This window comes from Triturus cristatus, chromosome 4_1 (assembly GCF_964204655.1).
Source record: "Triturus cristatus chromosome 4_1, aTriCri1.1, whole genome shotgun sequence".
Lineage (NCBI taxonomy): Eukaryota > Metazoa > Chordata > Amphibia > Caudata > Salamandridae > Triturus > Triturus cristatus.
In genome coordinates this window covers 4,682,049-4,709,440 of record NC_140585.1, presented here as the reverse complement: position 1 = coordinate 4,709,440, position 27,392 = coordinate 4,682,049, and the positions used below count along the sequence as shown (strand labels likewise).

Sequence of the window (27,392 nt, the reverse complement as noted above, 5' to 3'; positions counted from 1 at the left end):
GTAAATGAGGAAATTAGGAAACTTCATAACAAATAAGTCTCCCAAGATGGCCACCAGAGACAAAAGAGCCCAAATGTAGCCCAAATATCACCCAGATGTAGCCCAAGTATAGCCCAATGACAGAATGTCCCAGAATGTTCTTAAAAACAACTAGAGCGCTTACTGTCTTCATTATGACAAAAGTAAGGCACACCTGAAGCCATCTTGATTGGAATAAACTGGTAACACTTAAAACATTTAATTTAAAAAGGAACACAATGAGGAGGTTCATTTTGCCATAGAAATTATGATTAATGCTGAAGAAAGAAAATGAGGGCACATTTTGAGTGACTTCTCAAATCCTCTTCTATTTCATTGAAAAATTCTGACATGCAGACTGAAACATGCACTTTTAATACCAGGAGCAGACTTCCATGGTGCAGTAGTTTTACTACAGTGATCTAATGAGCAACTAGAGTGCTAACATTCAGAATTTATGGCAAATGTGTGACATATCTGAATACCTTCATGATGGAATCAAAGTGAAAAACTGAAAGCATTTCCTACTGAGGAGACTGCAGTACATGAAGAAATTAGGAAACTTCATAACAAATAAATCTCCCAAGATGGCCACCGGAGACAAAAGAGCCCAAATGTAGCCCAAAATCACCCAGATGTAGCCCAAATATAGCCCAATGACAGAAGTGTGCAAAACACTTATTATTTTGTGTTTTTGCAGTGTTACATAGTGCAGACTTGTCAGGTATTGGAGTGCTTTACATGAGCATTGGTTACATCACACAAGAACAAATTCATTTTGGTTGTAGACATGGGGAGACTAAGTGATTTGACCAGAATCACAGAATGTCGAGCTGAAGCAGAAACTTCAACCTGGTTCCCCAGTTGCAAAGTCTGCAGTTCTGGAAGTAACACCACATCCTCTCCCCTAAGTGCAACATTTAATCAAGTTGTCAACTGGATAAAAAAACATAAAGATAACAAATAATTTAAAAGTGCTTTGTCGCTATTTGAAAACTCAGAAAATATGTCCTTATTTTAGTCTTTTAGAGCACTAACCATAATTTTGATGCCAATAAGACCCTCTCATATATGTAATTTCTAAAGGAAATGCTCTAGGTATTACAGTTTTGATTACATCAAGATGATGTCAGGCGTTCCACACTTTTGTAATAAATATAGAATGTTAGCAATCTAGTTGTTCATTAGGATACTGTTGAGAGGCAGAGGCCAGGGGCACGGACTCTGAAAATTGAAGGCAGGTAGGAGGGTGCAAAGGCAACAATTTAACCACACTGAGCAGGCAGGAAGGGCCGTGGAAGCACAACAGACTATGGAGGGCAGTGGAAAGGGGGGCAGGGGCAACAAACCAACAATACAGGACTTGCAAGAGAGGCTGTTGGAGGGAAGATCTATTACGGGTCAAGGAAGCTAGGGGCGGTCCCCAGATCCCCGGGAGCCACCACAGAACTGAGCAGGAGAGTGAGTCAGGGACAAAAGGGGCACCTTAATTTGAGCCGGGGTGTCTAGGAACGCTTGCTCCAAAAATGAAGAAAACAGACATATGAGACATGGAATTGGAGGCAGAATACAATGGCAGTTTAATGAGAAGATGCAACTTCAAAGAAACCGCAGAATAGAGACATAAAGTACAAAATACAGAATCCAGATAATCATACAGCTGTCATAATATTCTCTGTATCTCAATTAATGTACTGACAGAGAGAGAGAGAAAACACATCTATAAATGCATCATGAGAAACAAGTTACACCAAGGAAAATGTTACCTAGGAACACTCACGTTTACTCTTAGAGCAAGCATTCCTGCAATTACAATACAAAATCTTTTAAATGCAAAAGTAAAGAGAACAATGGTTAAACATAACATGACATTTCATATAGGTAAAATAGAATAAGATACTTCAAGCAAAGCAGAGCAAGACATTTTAAGCAAAGGAAGACAAGAGCTCCCAGCTCTTGGGGAAAACCTGCACTGCCTGTTAACCTACATACAGACGGCGAGGTAGTCCGTCGATATCTGTGGGTGCTCCCTTTTTATATCATTTTGTGGGCTCCTTTGCACGCTACATCTACCTACGTATGCTACCCAAAAGCTTCGTCTGCAGATTTTACCAGACATTTCGTCATTTACCCACTTAATGCTGACAATGGACTGGGTGAAAAGGTCAGTCTCTCAGGCCAATCGCTTATCGTAAGTTCCATAGAGCAAGCAGAAAATAATGGGTATTGTACGGGAATTCAATATATTCATGTATAAAATCTCCTCAGTTCTCCTAACTTGACGCTCTGCGGTTGCCACTTCCTTAAAAGCGGGAAACCTGCCCAGGAAGCAAGTACCAGTCCAGGATGCAGCCTACTGTATGTCGACAGCTTCAGGGGGATGTTGAACTTTGATACCGAGCACGGAGCACTCGGGTAGGGTGGGGGCTACTAGTTTGGATCAGAAGGCCTCGCAGACCTGCCTTCAGACTGCTATACACTAAAATTGCAGAGCTATGGTCAATTTAACAAAGAGGCCTACATATTGAACAGAAGGGCCTACACAGGGGTTTTATGCTGGCTGAGTGGTAAGGATGTCTCAGGATAATTATATAGCAACACAGGACCCGCTGGTCAATTTAATACGGCCTACAAATGCAGCTGGCAGGGCAAGGACAAGGGTCTCATACTTCAGGTGTGGACAGAACGGGCCAGGGGCCCCCTGTGATACAAAATCTACCCTCCTTCAAGGCTGTGGCAATGTAATAGACCATTGTGGGCAGAAGGAAGAGGCAATGGTAGTACAACCATACATGCCAACAGACCCGATTCAGCCAGGAAACGTCCAACGTTTTTAAGCTCAAATGGGCTTTATTTGATCTGTCTCCTGTCTACAATATCCTCTTTTTCAATGTAACTCAAAGGGGAAAATCAATACCCCAGTTTTTTTTCAAAATCTCCCTCTTACCAAGTTCAAAATGTTCGCAAGTATGGTACATTGGATCATGGAAGGAAATGGGATAGGGACATGGACTTGGATAACAGAGGACAGGAGGGACATGGAGAGGTGCACCAAACTGACCCTGCAGGGCAGGCATCAGGGTTTGCAGCAGCACAATACACCACACAGGGCATGCAGGACGGGAGTGCAGCACAACAATCCATAGAAAGCAAGAGGGAGGGGACAGGACCATGCACATGGACAACAGAGAACAGAGCGGCAAGAGGCAATGGTAGCTAGCTGACCATAATGGACAGACAGGAGAGAAAGCTGCAGTATAACAGACCATAAAGGGCAGGAGGGACGGATCAGGGGCATTACAATGGAACAGACAAGCCAGGAGGGAGGGAGTAGGGCTGGGGGCAAGGGAGCAGGGCAGGAGCAGCAAGATAGCCATGGAGGTCAGGCAGGATGGGCACTAGAAGCAAGACACACCATGAAGAGCAACAGTGAGACTGTGATGGCATACACACAGACCATGGAGGGAAGGTGGGAGGGGGTCAGGGGCAGCTAACTGACCACACAGGCAAGGTGGGAGGGGCCATGGCAGCACAGAAGACCATGCATGGCAAGTGGGAGGGTTAGTGGCAGCACAATGGCTATGATGGGCAAGAAGGAGGGTGGAGGGGCATGCACAAAGGACGATGGAGGATAGAAGGAAGGGTCAGGACCTGTGCACAGACAAGAAAGTTCAGGGGAAGGGACCTCACAACAGACCACACGGGGCAGGCAGGAGGAGCAGTTGCAGCACAACAGACCAGGGAGGGCAGAAGGGTGTGGCAGTACAATGGACCATGTAGGACAGGAGGAAGAGGATAGGGGCATGGCATGTGGACAGGCAGGGTGGAGGTGGCAGGGACAGGTTACAGTCATCTGACAATGCTAGGCAGGTGGGAGGGGAGTGGCAGCTCAACAGAACACTCAGAGTAGATAGGAGTGGCAGGTCCATGGAACATGGTGGGCAAAAAGGATGGAGCAGGGGCATGCACAAAGACATCGGAGGGCAGGGGGAAGGAGAATAGGGGCAGCAAGCTAAGCACAGAGTTTAAGCAGGAGGTCAATGATGGGGCATAGAATTGGGCAATGGAGGGCAGGAGGAGTGGACTGGTACATCATACTAAATTGAGGGCAGTGGCAGCACATCAGACCATGCATGGCAGGAGGGAGGAGGCTAGTCCATGGATTCACACAACAGAGGATAGGGAGGAAGGGGATGGGGCAGCAAGCTAACTGTTCAGAGAAGGCGGGTATTAGGAACTTTATCGTTTTTAAAACATTGTGTCTGTGCGAACTACTTAAAATATGAACAAGTATGCAGCATAATCTCACTTTTATTCAGGAAGAAGAGGACGTTTGTGACTGTGACTCCGGGCTCACTTGGCAGAAACACCCCCTGACCCTCCACCCCCTATCGCAAAATGTAATGCCCGTGAAAAGGGTAGGTGAACACAGTGTTATATAGAACATAGTCCTGAGAGCACGATTGAAAATGAAAACTAGATATAGTGTATGGTATAAACTATGCACCAAAAAGTGTGATATAAGATGAACCGGGCGTGAAATATAATATGCAATACATTGTGCGCAATGACAGATTCATTGGAGAGCGCGAGATAGCACAGGCACTAGCGCGTGCTATGCGATATGCGCCTTGGAGCATTAATATGCACAGGGCAGTGTTGTGTAACCTAACTAGTCTCTAAAGTTGTAATATAAAATATGTGCTGGGGAGTGTAACGTTGCATATGCACTGTGACAAAGATATGGATCCCAGATTGTAATATGTATGGCATAGCACTGTGCGTTATAACATAGGCATCGAGAAAGGCATGTTAGATGGGGCAATATAACCCGTGCGAAGACAAGTATGGCATGACATATTCACGGGGTGGTGTTACAGTGCACATGGGCTAGAGAGTGTCATAGCATATGCACTAGCTAGTGGAATACAACACAGAGGTGTGTGGCACTCGGCAGGCAATGGTGGGTGTAACACAGCATTGGGCTCTGTCAGGAGCACGCTGTGACTCTCAAGTGATGTTCGTCCCCTTTCCAGAGAGTAAAATAAAAAGTATTACACATCCGGCAGTGGATGTGTGTTTTATTAACCGTGAGGGGGGTTTCTTGCATCGTTTTGGTCGAATTTGTCGAATCCCCTTTGAATGGCTTGGTGTGCATGTGTATTAAATGTGCCCGTCAATAGCTACCCATGTTTGTATAAATAAACGACAAGGGTGTCTACCAGGATTAGGCACGGTAGGGCATCAGACATGTCAGAGCTTCACTAGTGGTGTAAATACATTCCACGTGGATTCATTGCATGCATAGTCGCCTTTTAATGAATATCACGCAAATCGTCATGGTGATAGGTACGTACGGTTTGTCCAGCATGTCCTAGGTGTGTCTATAAATATATATTTTTTAAAAATAATACAAAACAGTGGCCGGCCCTGGGGATTGGGGTCAAAAAAATATAATTAGGAGACAGGCCCTGGGGGATGGGGTCATCAGGGCCAATAAATTAGAATAAGAAGGGGAACCAAACAGCCCCCCTTCTTAAAAAACTAAAATAAATAAAAGACTGGCATCGTGCCGGAGGCCATGCCCCCTCCGTGCAGCACTCTGCAAACGCGCCCCCAACAGGCATCTCCAGTATGCGCCAGGGAGCTGCGCTGCAGCCAGGTGTTCTGAGGCCAAGCCCCTTTTTACACCTCTCTGCAACGCAGCTCTGTGGCGCTTACTGGAGGTACCTAGTGGTCTAGTTTGACCCTAGGGACCCTTAGGATTCAGGGGGACTTAATCTCTCAACTTAGAACAGCCACAGGGCGCGTTTACACAGTGGTGAAGGGAGGGGACGGGGCCTGAGGTGACGTGTGCAAACACGCACTATGGCACGTTTTAAATTGGGGATATAATTTCCCTTCAATACTGAGGGCCCCTGGGGGCTAACTAGCCCACCAAGTGCTTCCAGTAAGCGCCACTGAGCTGCATTGCAGAGAGGTGGTCCAGGCCGTGCCACTTTTTACACCTCTCTGCAACGCAGCTCTGTGGCACTTACTGGAGGTACCTAGTGGGCTAGTTGGACCCTAGGGACCCTCAGGATTCAAATGAACTTAATCTCCCAACTAAAAATGGACACAGGGCGTGTTTACACAGTGGTGAAGGGAGGGGACGGGGCCTGAGTTAACGTGTGCAAAAACGCCCTGTGGCCTGTTTTAAGAGGTAGTTTTAATCCCCATGCCCTATTATACACTAGGGGCTTACAGAGGAGGTCATGCTAATCACAGGGGGACCCCAACGCATAATGTTCCCTAGTGTATGTAGGTGTTTTCACTGTATTCTAAGTGTCTTTTAACATAGCACTGGCTCTAGGACTGGTTAGTCAGACTCAGTTACCACCAGTATCCGTCTGAAAAAGTTGAGGGTACAGGATGATTTTGCAACAAGGCTTCTTTCTGCTCTTCTTTTTGTTCTTTCTGCACGTTATCCTTCTTCCTGCACTTATCTTCGTATTTGAGGACTTCTGTTGCTTCTTTCTGCACTTCTTTTGTTTCTTTCTGTGCATTTTTTCTTCTTTCTTCACATGTCCTATCTCTGTAGGCATAGTTAGAAATTAGCATTTAAAAAACCTTTGAAATTCACAAAAAAAACCATAGGTTTCAAGCACGTTATAGTTAGGAATTAGCATTTAAAAAACCTCAGAAATTCACTGAAAAAACCATAGGTTTCAGGGGTGTTATAGTTAGCTGGACTTTTCACTTGTACAAAACCATTGAAATTCCCCCGTTATAGTTAGTTCAGCTAACTATAACTCGCGCGCCCGCAATGCACTGCTGATGACGTCACATATTACATCACTCATGACATGGTCAGTGACATCACTCATGACATCACTGATGACATCTCAAATGACATCACTGATGACATCACTGATGACATCATCCTTGTGATAGAGTGGCAGACCTCCTCTCACCCTAATATAACCTTTGATACACACATTCAAAAATAGAGACTAAAATTTTCAAAACAATGGACATACCAATACCAGTTACAACAACCTCTTCAGTAATTCTAAGATCCACATACACATCCACTCATTCACCAACAGTCCTATACAGTCACTCATACATGTACTCACTCATCATATGTACTCATACACCTATACATCCTGTTACACAATGCCACTCATCCATAGAGTTACTCACACACATAGTCACTCATGCTAATAAAGAATCAAACATACATTTACTTGCATATACAGTTATACACACACCACCATACTTACTTCTACGGAAACTTACACATACTTAGTCTTTTAAACAATCACTTATAGAAACACATACTTATTCATACAGGAACTCTTTCAATCTCTCACTCTCACATATACCTACATATATACACCAATAGTCACATATACTAGTTTAAAACATATGTAGTTACTCATAAAGACACTATTGAGACAGTCATTCACTCACTAACACACCCATACACACACTCATCCACCCATACAGTCCTGCACACATGCTGTGTTCAACACATACAAACAGTGAGTCACTCATTCATGCACCTATGCACTACGTAATACCCCCCACCGAACCATGCAGACACTCAGACTGATACTCAAAAAACCAACTAATAACCTATATAGACACCCATGTAGCTACTCACCAACCCATGCAGCCACTTATGCACAAAGTGAGAGACTGATACAGATATTTACATATTTAAACATTACTCACTAAGCCATGTATTCACTATGATACACTTAATCAGTCAGTTACACAATCAATTTTTCAAAAACAAATCATCCATTTAGACACTTATATACCCATTTATTCTTCCATCGACCTTGAGATATACATATATAAAACATATTTAATTTTCAGAAAAACACACATTCACTGGATGATGTCATCAGTGATGTCATCAGTGATGTCATTTGAGATATCATCAGTGATGTCATGAGTGATGTCACTGACCATGTCATGAGTGATGTAATATGTGACGTCATCAGCAGTGCATTGCGGGCGCGCGAGTTATAGTTAGCTGAACTAACTATAACGGGGGAATTTCAATGGTTTTGTACAAGTGAAAAGTCCAGCTAACTATAACACCCCTGAAACCTATGGTTTTTTCAGTGAATTTCTGAGGTTTTTTAAATGCTAATTCCTAACTATAACGTGCCTGAAACCTATGGTTTTTTTTGTGAATATATATATATATATTACCTACTGGCGGTCGCCAGTAGGTAGTTATAGTTAGGACCATGTTTCCATAGGAAAACCGCAACATTCTATTTGGAATAACTTTGGCGCCGGTCGACGAATCCTCGCGTAATTTTCAAAACGAATGGGGCGCTCCGCTCCTACCCTGAAAGTCTCGGGGGGATTCGTCAAGCGGGGGCTGAGAAAAAAGGGGGGTCCCAAAACGCGTTTTTCCCATGCATTTTTCCATAGGACCTTTAGGCACAGCTACAGCCCGAACGGCTGAACAGAGTTACTTGAAATTTGGCAGAGAGGTAGTCTACAGTTCAAGGAAGTGCCTTTTGTAGGTCTGGTGTAAATCTGTTCAGTAGTTCCTGAGAAAATAGCATTTAAATCAATATATATCTGTGGCAGCTTACGGTGCGCTTACCGTGCGCTTACGGTAAGCTTACCGTACGCGTACGGTGCCGTGCGCGATTCTGATTGGCTGTTAGATCTTAGTAAACATTCGAATCGGTCGAAACCAGGAAGCGGCGGCCGCCATTTTCTCTCTCGCACTCTGAGGGGGGGGGGGGGAGGAAAAACAAAGTGTGAAAACATGTAAAGGGGCAGGTTAGACAGCTCCCAACCACCTAGCCTTGTTCAAGGTGTCCCAAAAGAACCCCCAAGGCCAAAAATTCAATTTTAATTTTTTTTTTTTAAAAACGCCGATTACGCTTACAGTACGCGTATGGTAAAAATTAATTATAAAAAAAAAGTATCCACACTTTCCCTCCCCCGTGTGCAAAAGGTGCCCGTAGGTGCACCATTTGAGCATGGCATATTGCGCAATTGGAACATTTATTCGATTACCTTTCACAACGAAGCGCATAATATGTCCTCCGGTCGCCAGTAGGTAGTTATAGTTAGGACCACGTTTCCATAGGAAATCCGCAACATTCTATTTTGAATAACTTTGGCGCCGGTCCACGAATCCTCGCAAAATTTTCAAAATAGGTGGGGCGCTACGCTCCGCTCCTACCCTGAAAGTCTCGGGGTGATTCGGCAAGCGGGGGCCGAGAAAAAAGGGGGGTCCCAAAACACGTTTTCCCCATGCATTTTTCCATAGGACCTTTAGACACAGCTACAGCCCGAACGGCTGAACAGAATTATGTGAAATTTGGCAGAGAGGTAGCCATAAGGTCCATGAAGTGCCTTTTGCAGGTCTGGTGTAAATCGGTTCAGTATTTCCTGAGAAAATAGTATTTAAATCAATATATATATCTGTAAGCGCGCAGCGTGCGCGCACCTTGCCGTGCGCGAGCGCAATTCTGATTGGTTGTTAGATATTCGTAAACATTCGAATCGGTGGAAATCAGGAAGCGGCGGCCGCCATTTTGTCTATCGCATAAAGAGGGGGTGATAAACAAAGGGGGAGAACTTGAAAAGGGGGCAGAGTGGGGAGAAATTGACCCAGTAGGCATTGTAAGGGGGTCACAGTAGGACCTTGTAGGGCAAAAAAAAAGATTTATATTTTGTTAAAATATATCGCAGAGTGCGCGCACCCAGCGCGCACCCGAAAAAAAACTTTATTAAAAAAATCAACAACAAAAAAAAAAATCGCATTTAAGTGTTTAGATATAAGGTGGCTCTAAAAAGAGCCCTTGTGTTTATGGTTTGTTTTTTGGTACCTACAAGTAAGTACCGATGCAGAGTCTAAAGTTCAAGAGGAAGACTCTGTTGCCTTCATCAGTGAAGTGTACACCATCTCCTCTATAAATGTCTTGCCTGTTGTAACGTAAGTTGTTGTGGTACATAGAACCCATACCATAGTCTGAGGAAAGCAGAAATAGATTTGTTGACGTGCTTCCTTGCTTTGTCAATCTGCGAACAAAATTGGTTGGACCAGTTCCACTTTTGCCTTTGGCATATGTTAGAATATACGAAGGCAGTTTGTGGAAAAAGCGTCATCAATTGCACAAAGGTGTCCTTAATAAGCATTTCCAGACCTACCCCAGTTAAAGTACCTAGGTCATTTCCACCACAGTGCACAATAATAAGGTTAGGCTGTGGGAGATGTAGAAAGGTTTTCACCAAAGGCATTAATTGGTGCCACTTTAACCCTCTCTGACCAATCCATTTAATGTCTACATTTGGCAAAGCAAGGTCTCTCACCATACCTCTTTTTTCTGCAAATTTTTCACTCCAGAAGACATAGCTGTGTCCTACAATCCACACTGTGAGCATCTTCAAAGGAGATCTGGATGCACTCAGGAGGTGTCTTTCAGTAGAAAGGCAAAAAGAAATGAAAGACAGTTGAAAAATGTGGGCACACATACTTTTTTTATAAAAAGAACTCATTGGCTGTTTCAAACCATTCTACACTAAAAACTAGGCTGTATGTTTAAATTTTAAAAAGCATGTATTGCATTGGTTCAGAAAAAAGTGTGAAAAAAGAACATTAGTTTGGATTTGCTGTTAGGTTTGAAAAGTCAAGCACTCTTGCTCTTTGGAAATGAAACATTGTCTGTTGAACTTCTGACCTCTCTGCTCACACCTGTGTTCTATGACCTGTTGCTATGGTAGCAGGCAGAAGTTAAGTTGGGGGAAGGGTACATTTGGAAAGGGGTTGAAGTTTTCATCCAATAGAAATGTGTGATTTCATTTGAAAAAATGTGGGAAGTACTGAGATTGAAAATTAACATGTATATGTGTGAAAAAAGAGAGGGAAACTGTGCCATTAACTGGTTCTGCTGAGAGGAGAGAGGTGTGGAGCTCAGTGATTCTGGTCTGATAAACTGCTGTGTGACTGCTACATTTCTTTCACAACTAACTAATTTTAAAGGTGAGTTATGAGTTTGAGAGGGGGTGTTTGTGGTTAATTTTGATATATAAAAAAAAATTATGATTTGTTTACAGTTGTGATTTACATTTTCAGTTTTGCAAGATATTTAACTGTTTTGAATATGTAAAATATTATGGAGTATGTTTTCAACATAAGATAATGTGTACTGGTAACAATGAGGAATACTGTTTTGTGACTACCATCAAACCATGAGTCTGTGTGCAGAGAAGAATTGTGGGCAGAGATTTAATTTGTGTTGCTGTTGAAAAGTAAGACTTGCAGTTGAAAGAAAAGGACAGCTTCTTTTTAATTGTGATGGTTAGCATTTAGCAGAAATCACTTTGAAAAAAAAGAGAGGAAAATGGCAGCACATTTGAAAAAAGCATGCACACATGCACTGTTACATACATCCCTGCAGTCTTCATGCAGTTCTGGAAGTCTCTTTGCTCATCTGTCAAGCAACAGACAATCCACAGTGTTCAGAAACACACTCTTGGCACACACGCAGCAGCTTCTCCAACACTCTCATGTGTAGTACACAGCTCTGTGTGCTGTTTCAGATAGCACTGTGTAATGCAAACACATTCAACGTCACCAAGGCCTCATTTAAATTGATCTTGTTTATTCACTCACTCTGTAACATATGGACATGGTCTTAAGGAGCCGTTAGGAAATGTGCTGTTTTCTGCTTCTGTAAATAATAAGGGAAATGTATCAGGCTGTAACAGTAATTTGGTACTATTCAGGGACACTGTTTTGTTAAAAAAAACATAGCATGAGTCTGTGTGCGCACAGGAATTGTGGGCAGAGATTTAATTTGTGAAGTTGTTGTTCTGAAAGAAATGCAGCCCATGAAAGGGGCAGCCTGTGTTATGTGCTCAAAATGAAGGCATGACTCTGTGGTTCCATTTCTTCACCTCTTTTTGTATATTAATTTAAAAAAAAAAAAAAAAATTTTTAAAAACCTTGGGTGCGCGCAGGGTGCGCGCACCTCAAAAAAATTTCAAAAAAAATAATCTCCAAAAAAAATTTGGGGGGGGTTTAGTTTATAAGTGGCTCTTAAAAGAGCCCTTGACTTAATGGAGGGAAACAGGAAGAGAAAAACGCAAAAAAAGAAAAAACATCTATGGCCTAGTGCACGGATGCGCATCAAATTTTCTCTGAAGGAGATCAAGACTGGTCTCCCCCACAGAAATAAGAGAACCGCAATCAGTGCACCGTGTAGACAACCTCGCCAAACAAGGTGGACCAACAAGAGGTGTAGAAACAGGTGAAGGCACCATCGCAGCTGAAGTGCTCCCCTGAGCTGCCGAAGATGTGCTCGGCTGAGCTGCTGCTGTCGTCGGCTGAGCAGGTGGAGGGTTTTCTCCAGAAGCTCAACAAAGTTACTGGATGCATTTTGTTAACATGTCTCAACATAGTGTGAATGCTAAAAGAATATTTCTTGTTAGGATTCCCACGAGATAAGACTTTTATCACAAAGTACACATGTAACTTTCGGTGCATTTACCTTTTTCAGACCTTCTGGAAAAGTGAAAAACTGCCATATAAAGCTGTCTTTCTGCTTCCTGTTCCTCTGCCTCTGAAGAGTGTCCTGGTCACTGTCTGAAGTTGGTTGCTGTTCAGCCATTGTCTCTCAACAGAATAGCTCCTTCTCCAAAGGAATCAGAACTAATAATGAGGGGAGTAGGTGTGGTTTGGGAAGAATCTGGAACTGAAAGTACTTCAAACCAATCAAAAGTGATGATTCTTGATCACATGACTTGCCATGAGGGGATTGGGTGTGGTGTTGAAACAATTAGAAACTGAAAGTAATGATAACCAATAAGAAATATTGTTTTATTATGCATAAACCCGAGGTGCGCGCACTGGCAAGCTCCGAGCGTGCACCTCGTGATTACGTATTCGCGAACGCGTAAGAGCGCATGTGCATACGTCATATGCGCGTACCTAGCGCGCATACGTTGAACACGCGTATACGCGACCGTTATTGCGCGTAATTTTAGCGTATGCGGAAGTAAACCGCGTAGGACGCATGCACGCATGCGTACGTGCGCACACATACGTACTGGGTGCGCGCTCCCAGCGCGCACTATGACGTATATTTGTGTACGTAAATAACGTACGACGGAATTCATAAAAAACTTCCGAAATAGTACTAGGAGCGCGCTCAGAGCACGCACCCCAAGAATTTATATAAAAAAAAAAAAGTGGACAAAAAATAATAAAAAAATTAATAATCAAATTTTTTTTTATCCTAATTGAAATTTAAAAAAAAAACAAAAAAAAAAAAAAAAAAAAGATACAGATAATATATAGGAATTTTATTTTTATTAAAAAATAAATATCATTAAATAATACAAAAATTAGCATATAAAAAACCGTACAAATTCACTGAAAAAAACAAAGGTTTCAAAAACGTTATAGTTAGGAATTAGCATTTAAAAAACCTTGCAAATTCACTGAAAAAACCAAAGGTTTCACACATGTTATAGTTAGCTGGACATTTCACTCGTGAAAAACCAATGAAATTCCCCCGTTATAGTTAGTTCAGCTAACTATAACTCGCGCACCCGCAATCCACTGCTGATGACGTCACATATTACATCACTCATGACATGGTCAGTGACATCACTCATGACATCACTGATGACATCTCAAATGACATCACTGATGACATCACTGATGACATCACTGATGACATCACTGATGACATCACTGATGACATCATCCTTGTGATTGAGTAGCAGACCTCCTCTCACCCTAATATAACCTTTGATACACACATTCAAAATTAGAAACTACAATGTTCAAAATAATGGACATACCAATACCAGTTACAACAACCAATTCAATAATTCAAAGATCCACATACAAATCCACTCATTCACCAACAGTCCTATACAGTCACTCATACATGTACTCACTCATCATATGTACTCATACACCTATACAGCCTGTTACATAATGTCACTCATCCATAGAGTTACTCACACACATAGTCACTCATGCTAATAAAGATTAAAACATACAATTATATGCATATACAGTTATACACACACACACCACCACACTTACTTATACGGAAACTTACACATACTTAGTCTTTTAAACAGTCACTTCTAGAAAAACATACTTATTCATACAGGAACTCTTTCAATCTCTTACTCTCACATATACTCAATTAAAAACACCAATAATCACATATACTACTATAAAACATATGAAGTTACTCATAGAGACACTATTGACACAGTCATTCACTCACTAACACACCCATACACACACTCGTCCACCCATACAGTCCTGCACACATGCTGTCTTCAACACATACAAACAGTGAGTCACTCATTCATGCACCTATGCACTACGTAATACCCCCCACCGAACCATGCAGACACTCAGACTGATACTCAAAAAACCAACTAATAACCTATATAGACACCCATGTAGCTACTCACCAACTCATGCAGCCACCTATACACAAAGTGAGAGACTGATACAGATATTTACAGACTTAAACATTACTCACAAAGCCATGTATTCACTATGATACACTGAATCAGTCACAATCAATTTTTCATAAAAAAATCATCCATTTAGACATTTATATACCCATTTATTCTTCCATCGACCTTGAGATATACATATATAAAACATATTTCATTTGAAGAAAAACACACATACACTAGATGATGTCATCAGTGATGTCATTTGAGATGTCATCAGTGATGTCATGAGTGATGTCACTGACCATGTCATGAGTGATGTAATATGTGACGTCATCAGCAGTGGATTGCGGGTGCGCGAGTTATAGTTAGCTGAACTAACTATAACGGGGGAATTTCATTGGTTTTTCACGAGTGAAATGTCCAGCTAACTATAACATGTGTGAAACCTATGGTTTTTTCATTGAATATATATATATACACACATACATACATATATATATATATATATATATATATATATATATACATACACACACACATATACACACACAGACACACTAAAAAAAACATGGGTTTCACACACGTTATAGTTAGGAATTAGCATTTAAAAAACCTTGCAAATTCAGTTAAAAAAAACCATAGGTTTCACACATGTTATAGTTAGCTGGACATTTCACTCGTAAAAAACCATTGAAATTCCCACGTTATAGTTAGTTCAGGTAACTATAACTCACGCGACCGCAATCCACTGCTGATGACGTCACATATTACATCACTGTATTCACCAAGATACTGTTAAGTCAGTTATACAATTAATTTTACAAAAAAAAACACATCCATTTAGACACTTATTTACCCGTTTATTCTTCCATTAACCTTTATATATATACACATATAGAAAACATTTATTTTACAGAAAGACACATTCACTGGATGATTTCATCAGTGATGTAATATGTGACGTCATCAGCAGTGGATTGCGGTCGCGTGAGTTATAGTTACCTGAACTAACTAGAACGTGGGGACTTCAATGGTTTTTTACGAGTGAAATGTCCAGCTAACTAACATGTGTGAAACCTATGGTTTAAGTGAATTTGCAAGGTTTTTTAAATGCTAATTCCCAACTATAACTTGTGTGAAACCTATGGTTTTTTAAGTGAATTTGCAAGGTTTTTTAAATGCTAATTCCCAACTATAACGTGTGTGAAACCTATGGGTTTTTTAGTGAATTTGTAAGGTTTTTTAAATGCTAGTTCCCAACTATAACGTGTGTGAAACCTATGGGTTTTTTAGTGAATTTGTAAGGTTTTTTAAATGCCAATTTATGTATGTATTTTAGTTTATTTTTTATTTTTTTAAAAACCTTTATTAAAATTTTAGAGAAATACAAGTATGGGCCTACAACCAACAGGCCGGCCGCTAAAATGCAGTGTAACCCTAGGCACAGCTGAACATTCACATCGATGAAGCAACAAAAAAGGGATCACTGGAGAGTTAATCATCGCAGTCGGCCGCAACCGCAGTCCATAAATAAGAAAGGTTTCATATTTTTAGGATACAAAAAACAGCAAACACACAAGGCAGAGGAAATTAATAGCAGTAGCATGTGCCCCTCGTATCGAGGGAGTAATCCAACCCGGGTAGACAGAGGGGGGGGGGGGGCAAGGCCGAAGAAACCAAATTCGCGCGCCACAGGAGCATACCGGAATGCGCGGGCTAGGGAGACAGAGCGGCATCTATCTCACGCATCTGAGGCGGGGCGCATATACCTCCACGATAGGAGTTCCAGGGACCCCACATCTTAATCCACTTCCCAGGCTTGCCTCTCACAACATACACCGTTTTCTCTCTGAACATACACCAGTCCATGTGTTCTTTCCACTCGGAGACCGTGGATGGCCTCTGGGAGCCCCACAATTGTGCAATGTCACGCTTCGCAAACATATAGCCCAGAGTCACCCATTGCGTCTGCGTCACATTGTAATCAGTCGGCTCCCAGACATTCTATTTTAGTTTTTTTAATATATTTATTTTACAATAAACTACCTATGTATATAGTTATAGATTGACTGTATCCTGTAATATGGAATGGCTCTGCTTTTTTTTTTTTTATTTGGATAAAGTTGAACAGCATAGTTAATATCTTCTATAAAATTATAAACCGTTTTAAATGTTTTTTTTAAGGGTCTTTTACCGTGCGCACACCACACGATTTTTGGAACAAAAATTAAATGTTTTTTTTCCACCCTTCGGGGTCCTTCAGGGACCCCCTGACAAAGGCTAGGGGGTCAGGAACTCTACCCTGCCCCCTTTTCACGTTTTCCACTTCTGTTTCAGGGCGACACACAAAATGGCGTCCGACACTTCCTGATTTCGACCGATTTGAATGTTGACTGACATCTAACAACCAATCAGAATTACGCTTGTGCACGGCACCGTGCGTGCACGGTGCGCGCCTATATATATTTATGTACTTTTAACTGCAATTTTCTCAGGAACTACTGAATAGATTGACTCCATATATGCAAAAGGCACATGCCTGACCTGAGGACTATCTCTTTGCCAAATTTCAAGTAATTCTGTTCAGCCGTTCGGGCTGTACCTTCGACTAAAGGTCCTATGGGAAAATGCATGGGGAAAACATGTTTTGGGACCCCCCTTTTTTCTCAGCCCCCGCTTGACGAGCTGAGCGGAGCGCCCCATTAGTTTTGAAAATTTCGCGAGGATTCATCAACCGGCGCCAAAGTTATTCAAAACAGAATTTTCAGATTTCCTATGGAAACTCGGTCCTAACTATAACTATCTACTGGCGACTGCCAGTGGATAATATATATATAAAAATTTAAATCGCGGGATGCGTGTAGGATCCGCGCATCCCTCCTCGGAAAAAGAAAACGAAACATGGACACCCATGCTTAGTTTCTAATTAGCCCCGGGGGATGGGTGTGTAAGGATAGTGATAAGTAGCCTATACCACTGTAAGGGGTGCAAGCACACCTTTACCCAGGTTGCAGTAGCAGACCCATGGTGCCATTTTGGAATGCTTCCCAGGGATGGCATAATACATGCTGCAGCCCCTGGTAGGCCTTTGAGGTACCTATACCCTAGGTACATAGTATACCATATACTAGGGACTTATAAGGCATTCCAGAATCCAATTAGATATGTACCTAATTTACATGCAAACCATTTTAGAGAGGAAGCAGCTAGGCTGTGGTCCTGATTAGCAGGGCCACAGCCAGACTAAGGTCGAAAAACAGTGAAACACCAGCAAAAAGTGGGAGTGCCCATGTGAAGCAGATCCTACTCTCCTACACAAATTAACAAATACTAACCCCTTGCATGCAGCACGAATTTTCACGCTGTGCGGGTGATTGAAAAGGTGGGCGGGATTCGGGCGGCCCCCGGCCGTCCTCCGCACACCCCTGTGACGCATGATGGCTGGGGAACGTCCCAAGCATGCAAGGGGTTAATACATATATTTAAACAATATTAAGAAAAGTATTGAAGTCTGGGAATAATAGGATATACTATTCCCACTGCAGTCAGTGCAACAGTAGGGAAATCATTGGACTTCAGAGGGGTTAAATTTACTATTCCCCCTCCATTGTGGGAAACAAAAAAAAAATAAGAACGTGTTGGGACTATGGAGGTAATACATTTACTATTCCCGCTCCAGCCTGTGCAACAGTAGGGAACGCATTGGATTTATGAAGGGTTACATTTACTATTTCCACTCCAGTTTGTACAACAGTAACAAAAGCGAAGGAGTTTAGGTGGGGTGAGATCTATTATTCCCACTCCAGTCTGTTCAATAGTATGTAAAGTGTTCGATTATCGAGGGATTAAATTTACCATTCACACTCCAGTCTGTGCAACAGTAAGGAAAGCACTTCACTTCAAAACACATAACATTTGAATAACCCCAAATAAAATTGGTATAGATAAAAGTACAAAAAACAATTAAACAATTTACATAATTAAACAATTGAATAACTGATTATCAATTGCAAATATTGTTATTTATCACTTCCTACCCTTTACAACCAGAAACCTATCAACCAACACATAACTTACATAAGCATAACACAATTAACAATTATTTAAATTAAATTTGGATTTGTAGAGCATACTACAACCTGAGTGTGTCTGGGCTAATAATCAATAAAATAATTAATAATGCATTAAATGAATAATTAGTATTTATTTAATTAACTTCCCAACCTATACCCCTACAAACCCAGCAGCCTGCACCTAACAGAACTTTACAAATATAACTACATGATGTAGATAGTTAAAAATTAATGGAATATCTAATAACGTAATGAGTAATTATTACGTAACTTCCCGCCCTATACCCCTCGAAACCCAGTAGCCTGCACCTAATATACAACTATGAAATATAATTATTACACAATTTACATTATTTTAATAGTAGATTAACAATTGTTAGTTATTTATACTTAATTAATATACACTATATATCCCTACCAACACGCTACGACACTATGCATTTCTATTAGCAATTAACAAAATACAAATAACTTAAAATTACAAACTATTTACAAATATTACCAATTATACAAACAAAATTAATATGCAATAAAAGAAATACAATAAAACTGGTTTTACACTTGTATTATAAAAGTTTTTTTAAATCAATATTTCTGCATCACAATATTTTGTATCATTAAGTTTTTTCCCAATATTTCTGTAACTCAAGAACTAAAATTTAGTATTTTATCAAAATCCTATCATCCCTCATACTGCTTAATTCACATTATTTTCTTTAGCTAAAGTCTCTAGTTTTTCATAAGTATCTCATGCACGTTTTGCCGTTTCCAAATTCAAATAGTTTAATTCTTCATTATACAACATTGTCATCTTTGAGCCAATTGTACAGTTTATAATTTCTTCTAATTAAATGGTTCGTCTTAAAATATCAATTCCTTTTGTTTGCTCAACTGAAGAAACTGGGGTAACTGAGCTAGGTCCTGCTTCATCTTACCTTACGCACCTTTCTCTACCATGTACATTTCCACACTAGCCTCATTATATGCTGGCGGTCTCAATCAACAAATCATTTACAAATATATATTCCTCAGAATCTCTCTCCCATCTCTTGCTTTTTGTCATCCTTGTTTACTTTGTTTGTCTCAGTCAGGTTGACGATCCAAGGATCGGTGGACCAAACATCCACAGCTTGCAGAAGATCTGTGATCAAGTAAAGAGAAATGGATGGCGGGAGTTGTTGTTCACCAGCCTTGACAGTCGGACATCCCACGAATTGAAAAGAGAAGCATTCCACGATACGCGCAACTGAGCAGGGTCATTTAACCATATGCTCCTGGAACACGAAAGGACTTTTTTTGAGAAATGAGGATGCATCCAAGTTAAAATATCTGAACAATTTTGATACAATAGTGGTCCAAGAGACGTGGGCACACTCCAGCATACCACTAATAGGGTGTGTAGGATGTAGCAGGTTCACACAGAAAAGCAGCACCTTTCGGAGAGCAAAAGGCGCTCCAGCTGTTTATAACCATCAAGGTCACTAATGGGTTTTTAGGAGCCATGGCTACTGGTCCTACCTTTGTATGGCTGGTCGCGGCGTACGGTAGATCCTGATTTTAGTCAAGATCTACATTAACCCAAGAGAACAAATATGGCATTGGACAAGCTGCGGTTGGAGTTGAAAAGGGACTGTACAGCAGCTAAGCTGCTAATCACCGGTGGCTTTAACCTAAACCTTTTCCAGCACCCAGACGTGGATGACGATGATGTGCTTGGTGCCATGCCAAACCAAAGTTAACCACTCTACAGGTGGCAAGATAAGATCGTGAAAAACTCCTGGGAGCCTGTGAATCAGTTGGACTAAGAGTCCTGAATGGCCGCCTCCTGGGAGAGATCCCTACCAAACATGAACTAGGTCCTCGAACAGAACGGTTTCATGACAAGCCTTAATGTATGCAGTCAAGCTATTGACTTTAAAATTGATCACCGTGTTGAGGTTGATCATCAACTACGTCTTAAGTGGAATACAGATAATGTCCACAACCTGGCGGCTGACATAGTAGAGATTTTTGAAGCAACTACAACTAGTGAGTCAAACCCAGTCAAGGCCTGGAAATGCCTCGGAGTGTCTGGTGGCAAAATACTGGCAAATAAGTCACACAAATGTACAAGTGTCAATTTTAACACGGTCACTGTGTGCCAAGGCGACTCGCATTATGAGATTCCAGATTACTAGATCTCTCCGGCAACTGCTGTGTTTCCCGCAGAATGCTGCTCTGCTAAAGACTCTACAATATGAGAAGGCTTAAAAGAGTTCTGGTCTCTCAAGAGAAGCAGGCATGAAGCTTTATGGACCAAGCGCCTACACTCTTCAAAGCAAAATGACTCCGAAACGTTTTGGAAGCTAATCAACAAGATCGACAAAGGGCATCAAATAATGCGAGCATAAGTGAGGATTACTGGGTGGAGTATCTGAAGTCACATTTTTCAGGCTGTTCAGACAGCTCAATCTCCTCAGTGCCCCCCTCACAGTAATGCCATATGGCAAGCGATATCCTCGCTGCCGATGATCCACTGGAATACTCGACTTAATCCATAATCAAAATTATAGATTACTCCCACTCCAGCTCTGAACCTGGCCCAATGGTACCCCTCGAACCCTCCAAACACAAAATATACAAATGTGGGCAAATGTCTTGGCTTTAATGTTTAACACCATATTGGCCTCCAGGAGCACACCAAAAAGTTGTCGAGATTCAATCATTCACCCCATTTTCAAAGGCAGGATAGCTTCATCTCCAAGCAGTTATTGCTTGATAGTGCTGTTAGATGTTGTCAAGGCTCCCCGTCCTACTGCACGTACGGCACACTATGTGGCCGTAATCTATCAGTTGGATCGGGGAACGCAGTTTGAGCTAGGCTTTGTCCCGATTTGAACGCGCCCCCTGCAGTGATCTGAGAGAGCACTGCGGGCGCGTGTTAAAGACTTAGAAGTTGCCAGTCTAGTCGGCAGCCTTTAAAGGCGAGAGGACTGCTGCTCAGCAGAGAAGTGCGTTGGCAGCATTCGAAGCCATGCACTTCACCAACAGTTTGAGAGCGAAGGAGAGCGAAGGAATTTTCTTAGTCAGGGGTTAGTGAAGCCCAGTTCATTTGTAGATTCAGTTTTAGGATAGCTAGCGTCTCGTGTGCGGTGAGTAGTTAGATAGGATATTAATATATTTATTAAATAGGAGTAGACTGTAAATATTGGAGAAACTTGTTCATAGTGAATCAGTTCCACTCACCTGTTCACCTCACGGAGGTCTGCATCAAGGAGTAGAATCCAGTCTTCATAACCGCAAGTACCTGAAAGAAAAAATAAAGTTTTAGTTATAAGAAATATTTGGATACTGTCTAATGTTTAGAGCATGGTCCCGGATACCTCTGTAGTTAGAAGAGAGGCTAAACCTTAACAAAAGCAGGATAAACGAATGCATTGAATAAGAGTAAAATAGTGTAAAAGTATAAGTTAGAGAAGCTTATTAATTTGATGTTATTTAATTGCAGTTCGCATAGAAGTGGGTGCCCAGCGGTGCAGAATTGAACCCAGAAGCAAGGCAGTCTCTTCTGTCCCCTTCCCCTTTCCACCTGCGGGGTTCATGTGAGAGCTTGTATCTCGAGGACTCGTGTGGAGACCTGCAGGGGGAATTTGGAACTCGCATCATTCTGCTCCTGTGAGTGTACTGAGGATAGGGAGTATAAAAGTAGGGCCTTGACAGTGTGAAGTGCCCATGTAGTGAACTCAGAGTAGAATGGCAGAAGGTTATGATTTGAAGAGTCGGGGGAAGATTCTAGAAGTAATACAGCAAGAGTTAATGGTGGTTAGAAAGGAAAATAAGGCCCTGAAGACTGAAATGGAAGCCTCTAGGAGAAAAACCTTGGAATTGGCGGTCAAGTTGAAGAGTTGTTGTATTCCGCTTTAGGTGTCCGTATATAGATTTTCCCCAAACATGTCCTTATATAGGCACAATTCGCATTGCCCTTATATAGGCATAAGGAGACCTCGACTTTAGAGGAGCCCGTGTCCCGGCCTGACGCACTGACAAGAGACGCTGTCATCCCTGCTCGCAGAGAATCCAGCTTCCAGTTCGCGGGGTGTTAAAGTTCGAGACCCAGAAAGATTCCCACCTCTCATTCTCAAGGTATGGAGCAGACTAGAACCTAGAGCAGAGGTCTTCAAACTTTAGCTCTGAGCCCCATCTAAGCAAAATGTTTTGAGGTCGGCCCCCCTCCAAAACTTTATGACAAGGATTGGGGGAGCAGGAGGGACATGGCTGCGTGAAAGGGAGCGGGGCTTATGAGGAGATTTTAGAAATATTTTTTCTGTAGCTTATGAATTGCACCAAATATGAGACTTATAAAACAGCAAAAGCATCAAACAGAAACAGATATCCCAAACAAACTACTCCACATAATTAGGGAGTTGTGAGCCCCTCACACTCTGACCCGAATGCAACTATACCTGCTGCACTAATCATAGCCTGCTACTCAGGACTGCAGTTATCTCCTTTTCCTTTTTTACCTCCTCCCCTCCAGTACGGATCATCACCTCTGTCCTAATGCTTGAAAGGACAATAAGCTCTGATGCCCCTTTTTTTAAAGGTAGACAGTCATAATTGTGATGCAGTGGGCCTCCGAAATCCCTGGGCCCCAGTCCTGCTGCATCTGCTCCTTTATGATAACCAGCAGTGGCCACTTACACACTTGGCAGCAGTACCAGCTTCACTAATGAATGTCCCTTTAAAAAAACAAAAACACTTATATTGTCCCCTTCTTTGGGGTATCTCTGAAGAAGCGGTCTCTGGCCATTTGTAAACATAAAAATGAGTCCGCATACAGTGCTCCCTATTCTGGGCCTTCTCTTTGACAATATCTATGAATCTCGCTCCTTTCCTCTGTCTCCTAGACCATTACTGTGAGACCCCAAGGATCGAGAGGATTAGGGCTTTGCATCTGAATGCAATCCTGCTGGCCTTCTACCTGCCACCCCATGTACTTAGCTTTCACAAAAAAACTGCCCCTGAATGGTTAATACTGACTTTGAGATGCCTCTGCCTGAAATTGAAGTGTGGGTGGTGGTGCAGAAAGTTTTAAAAAACCATGGAATTAGGAGTTTCTGTAGCAGCGTTTTCCACATAATTATCAGTGTACTGCATTTGCGACATAATCTGCAGATTTCAACAACAAAAATCTTGATTCTAGCTCAAACAGAACAAAAGTTACTTAAAGCGTGACAAAGTGTTCCAGAGCAGTGGAAGGCCCTTTGCAAAGATTGACTGGAGACCCATATTTCCCCTGACAGCGTTACCGTGAGTTAAAATGACAAAATAATGAAGTAATGCTAACCACAAAATGTGGCGCATTGTGCTGCATAATTTACCTTTTCTTGCTGCATAATTTAATCAAACCTTCCGCATAATGTGGTCCTCTTCTGCTGAATAATTCCAGTGGATCTGCTTAAAGCTTTATGGTGGCAAAGATCTATTCTTTTTAAGATGTAATGTAAAGGAGTTATCAGCTGGGATCTGGAATAGTGGAGACACTTACAAAAATGTCTGCATTAGATACAGTTTGATTACTTATTACTAAAAAGTATGTTTCGTAAGAACTTGTTTTATCTCAATCACTGCATCATTTTGCAGCGGCATAGCTTAGAGTATGTAAATACTGTTTTAAAATAATGACTTACATATTCACAGTGCTTTCTGCCACAGGTTGGGACCTCCTAGCACTAGAAACAGGGCCATTGGAATTATGCGGCAGGAGAAGGCCAAATTATTCAGCTTGGTTGACAAAATTCTGCAGCAAGCAAAGGTGAATTATGCTGCCCATTTTGTGATAGCATTACTGCACTATTTTGCTATTCTTACACTGGTTGACATTGTCCTGGCCTTTATTGCCCCTCATAAGTACCACATTAACACCCACATATAGCAATAAGCAACAGAAAGGTGACCAGTCAACCTTTAGAAAGGGCCTTCCACTGTGAGGTAACAGGTGTTGCTGCATTTTTTAATCTGCAAACTATGCAGCAGATGATAGATTATGTGGCAAATGCGGGAAAACCATAACTATGCGCGGTGAGTGCTGGGTGAGGGTGAAAGTGAAGGGTGAGAATGAGGAGTGAGTTATCTGAATGCAGGGTGAATTCCCAGACACTTGAAGTTAATCAGCATGTTATTGACGGGGCGTAGGGTTTCAGATACAAGTTAAACTACTGCTATTATGGAATTAATCAGGGAAACGAGGGTGAAGGAAATAAAGAATGTGCTGATCCTGCAGCAAACTTCCAGTCTTGTGATTAGGATTGCCAGCTCATTATTTTGATGTTGCAGACGGTACAAAAATAAACAGTCACCTAAAGCCCTATTTTCAGCACTTATCTGTGCATACTTCGAAGAGCAAATATAAAGCACTTTTAAATGCGTTCAGGGGCTGCCTGAATGATTCATGCCTGAAAATAAAAGGAACAGACAGAAAGTCAAATTACAAATGAACACGTACTTATTTATTTAAGACCCTATTTAGTGTCAAAGCAAGGTCTTTGCAGGCTCTTTAAACATACATGGCTGGCATTTTTTCTACACTACAGCAGTACATTTACAATACAAATGTAAGGAAAAGGCAGAGTGTGGGCCCAGGGGGTACTGAAGAAAGAAAAAAAAACGAAGCCTCTGTAACCAGTTTCCAAAGGTATGTATATGGTCTTTAAAGACCTGTGAAAAACTTGGGCCTGCTGGTGTCTTAATAAAACTCCAGACACGGCCCAGCCGAGCCCCCAGCAGCACACCCACTGACCTCTGGCCCCACGGCACTCCGAGGGCTTCGGAGAAAATGAAGACAGCCTGGAAATGCAGTAAACATCGCTTTACTTCCAGGCATCTTCATTTACATGTGCTTACAGAGGCCTTTGCACCCCCCTGGGAACCCATCCACGCCCCCCCCCCCCAGGGGGGGCGCGCCCCACAGTTTGAAGACCTGTGACCTAGAGGGACTCTTGGCATACAAACTTAGCATACAGACTATAGCATACCATACTTTAGAATACATCACCTACTTCTTACCTTGTACTACACTTAAGTTAGGTACACTGGGGTAGAACTAGTTAGAGAAGCATCTTATGAGCACTCACATTTTTAGCTTATGTTATTTATGTATATGAATATATATGTCATAGCTAAAAGAATGCTAGCGCAGTATTATCTCTTTCTACTGCTCACGCTGTACATAATACATCTCGCATACTGTCTTACGACTAACAGCTCATATCTTTTACACGAAAAACAAGACTGTTCAATAAATCCTTTTATTGAAACGCCAGTCTATTCTCTGTGTAACTCTGCAGAAACTAAGCATGCACGATTAGCTGAGTGAAACGGTCATCTGTGGTTTCCACGATTCTGAGAGTGTTCCGATTCTAAGGGGAAACAAAGCGGTCATGTTTATGCGATTACCAGAAACTACTCCCTTCTTGTTTACAAGGAGTTTCTAGTGGCCTCTGAGTTAGCTGGCACAAAGTAATTAAGTTTAATATACTTGAGAGGGGCATACTGACCTCAGTCCTATGCCAAAACTATAGGGAATATTATTCCAATGCGCAGAGCTTATTAGGGGAAACAGGAACTACACTACATGGCGCCCAACGTTTGGTAAGGCACTACTTTAACGCTAGATACTGAGTAACTCAGTCGTGTTTTTCTCAGAGACCCCTATTCATATACTCCATAAGACGTCTGGAGTGGGTAGGGTTAAGTATCCGCCAAAGCTGAATAGGACAAAAATCCTATACATTAGCTGTTTTGTTTGTTCAACGTTAAAGGATAACAGGGTTCCAAAATATTGTGCACCTTATCTTTGTTTCCTTGAAAAACAATGTCCCAGAACGGGGATACTAACACCGAGCACGGTGTAGCTGCGGCTGACCAAGTCGTAACAGCTTTTAATTTTACAGGTTTAAATGAAACCGATGAGGGTGTTATAAACATCCCTCCAAACTTAAGGAGATCTATCACTCTAAAACTTATAAAACACGGCCTAACACCAAGAGGTGGTAGAGCAGTTTGTGATAGAAGCACACGAATCCTTTCAGATGGAGGTATTTTATTTATGGATTATATTCACAGAATCAAATCCAGCAACATAAGTATTTCACCTCTTTAAAGAAGATGAACCACCTGAGGAATATATTCCTTTTGAGGATATTGAAATTCCACTCACATACCAAGAGCATAATCTCTGGTTTAAAGGCGCCCTAAAACATCACAAAAACATTACAGGAAATGGGCAGTTGCTCAGGCCCCAGCATTATACAAAAATCATGTAGGGTGGGATGAGGACTCCCCTCACCACAAAAGAGGTAAAATAGAGGTAAAAAAAATAAAAATGAATAAAAAAAGCCTACTGCACTAAGGCAGTACCCAATAAAGCAAGAAGCTAAAAAAACAGGTCAGAGAGATCTTAGATCAACTTGAATACCAAGGGGTGATTGAAACATGCACCTCCTCAATGAACAATCCTTTTTCCCTGTCCAAACCAGACAATACATATCGTCTAGTCTTGTATTACAGACACCTGAACAATTGTTCTAAGACATTTGCAGTGCAAAATGCACATAGTACAGCATTAATGAATAACATTGTGCGTAAAAAATATAAAATCACATTGGACATTTTAAATGGTTTCTTTTGTCAAAACATTGCACCTGAAAGCAGGTACTTAACAGAGTTCTCAATAATGGGGATCCAGAGTCAATTTTGTCAACTCCCACAAGGGTTCAAAAACATCACAGTGTTATTCTCAGCAAGAGAAACAGTTACTACAAATTTATGACGACGAGGCATTGTCATATTTCGATGACTATC

General features: G+C 41.6%; 1 protein-coding gene across 1 annotated transcript in view; it reads right to left on the bottom strand.

Annotated features, from left to right (window-relative positions):
• Window positions 1-27,392, bottom strand: part of LOC146839260 (uncharacterized) — a 183,851-nt gene that overhangs the window by 117,423 nt on the left and 39,036 nt on the right. Inside the window, 1 exon segment of the mRNA XM_085651305.1 lies at window positions 21,777-21,837. The gene's annotated coding sequence lies outside the window, so the exon portion shown is untranslated.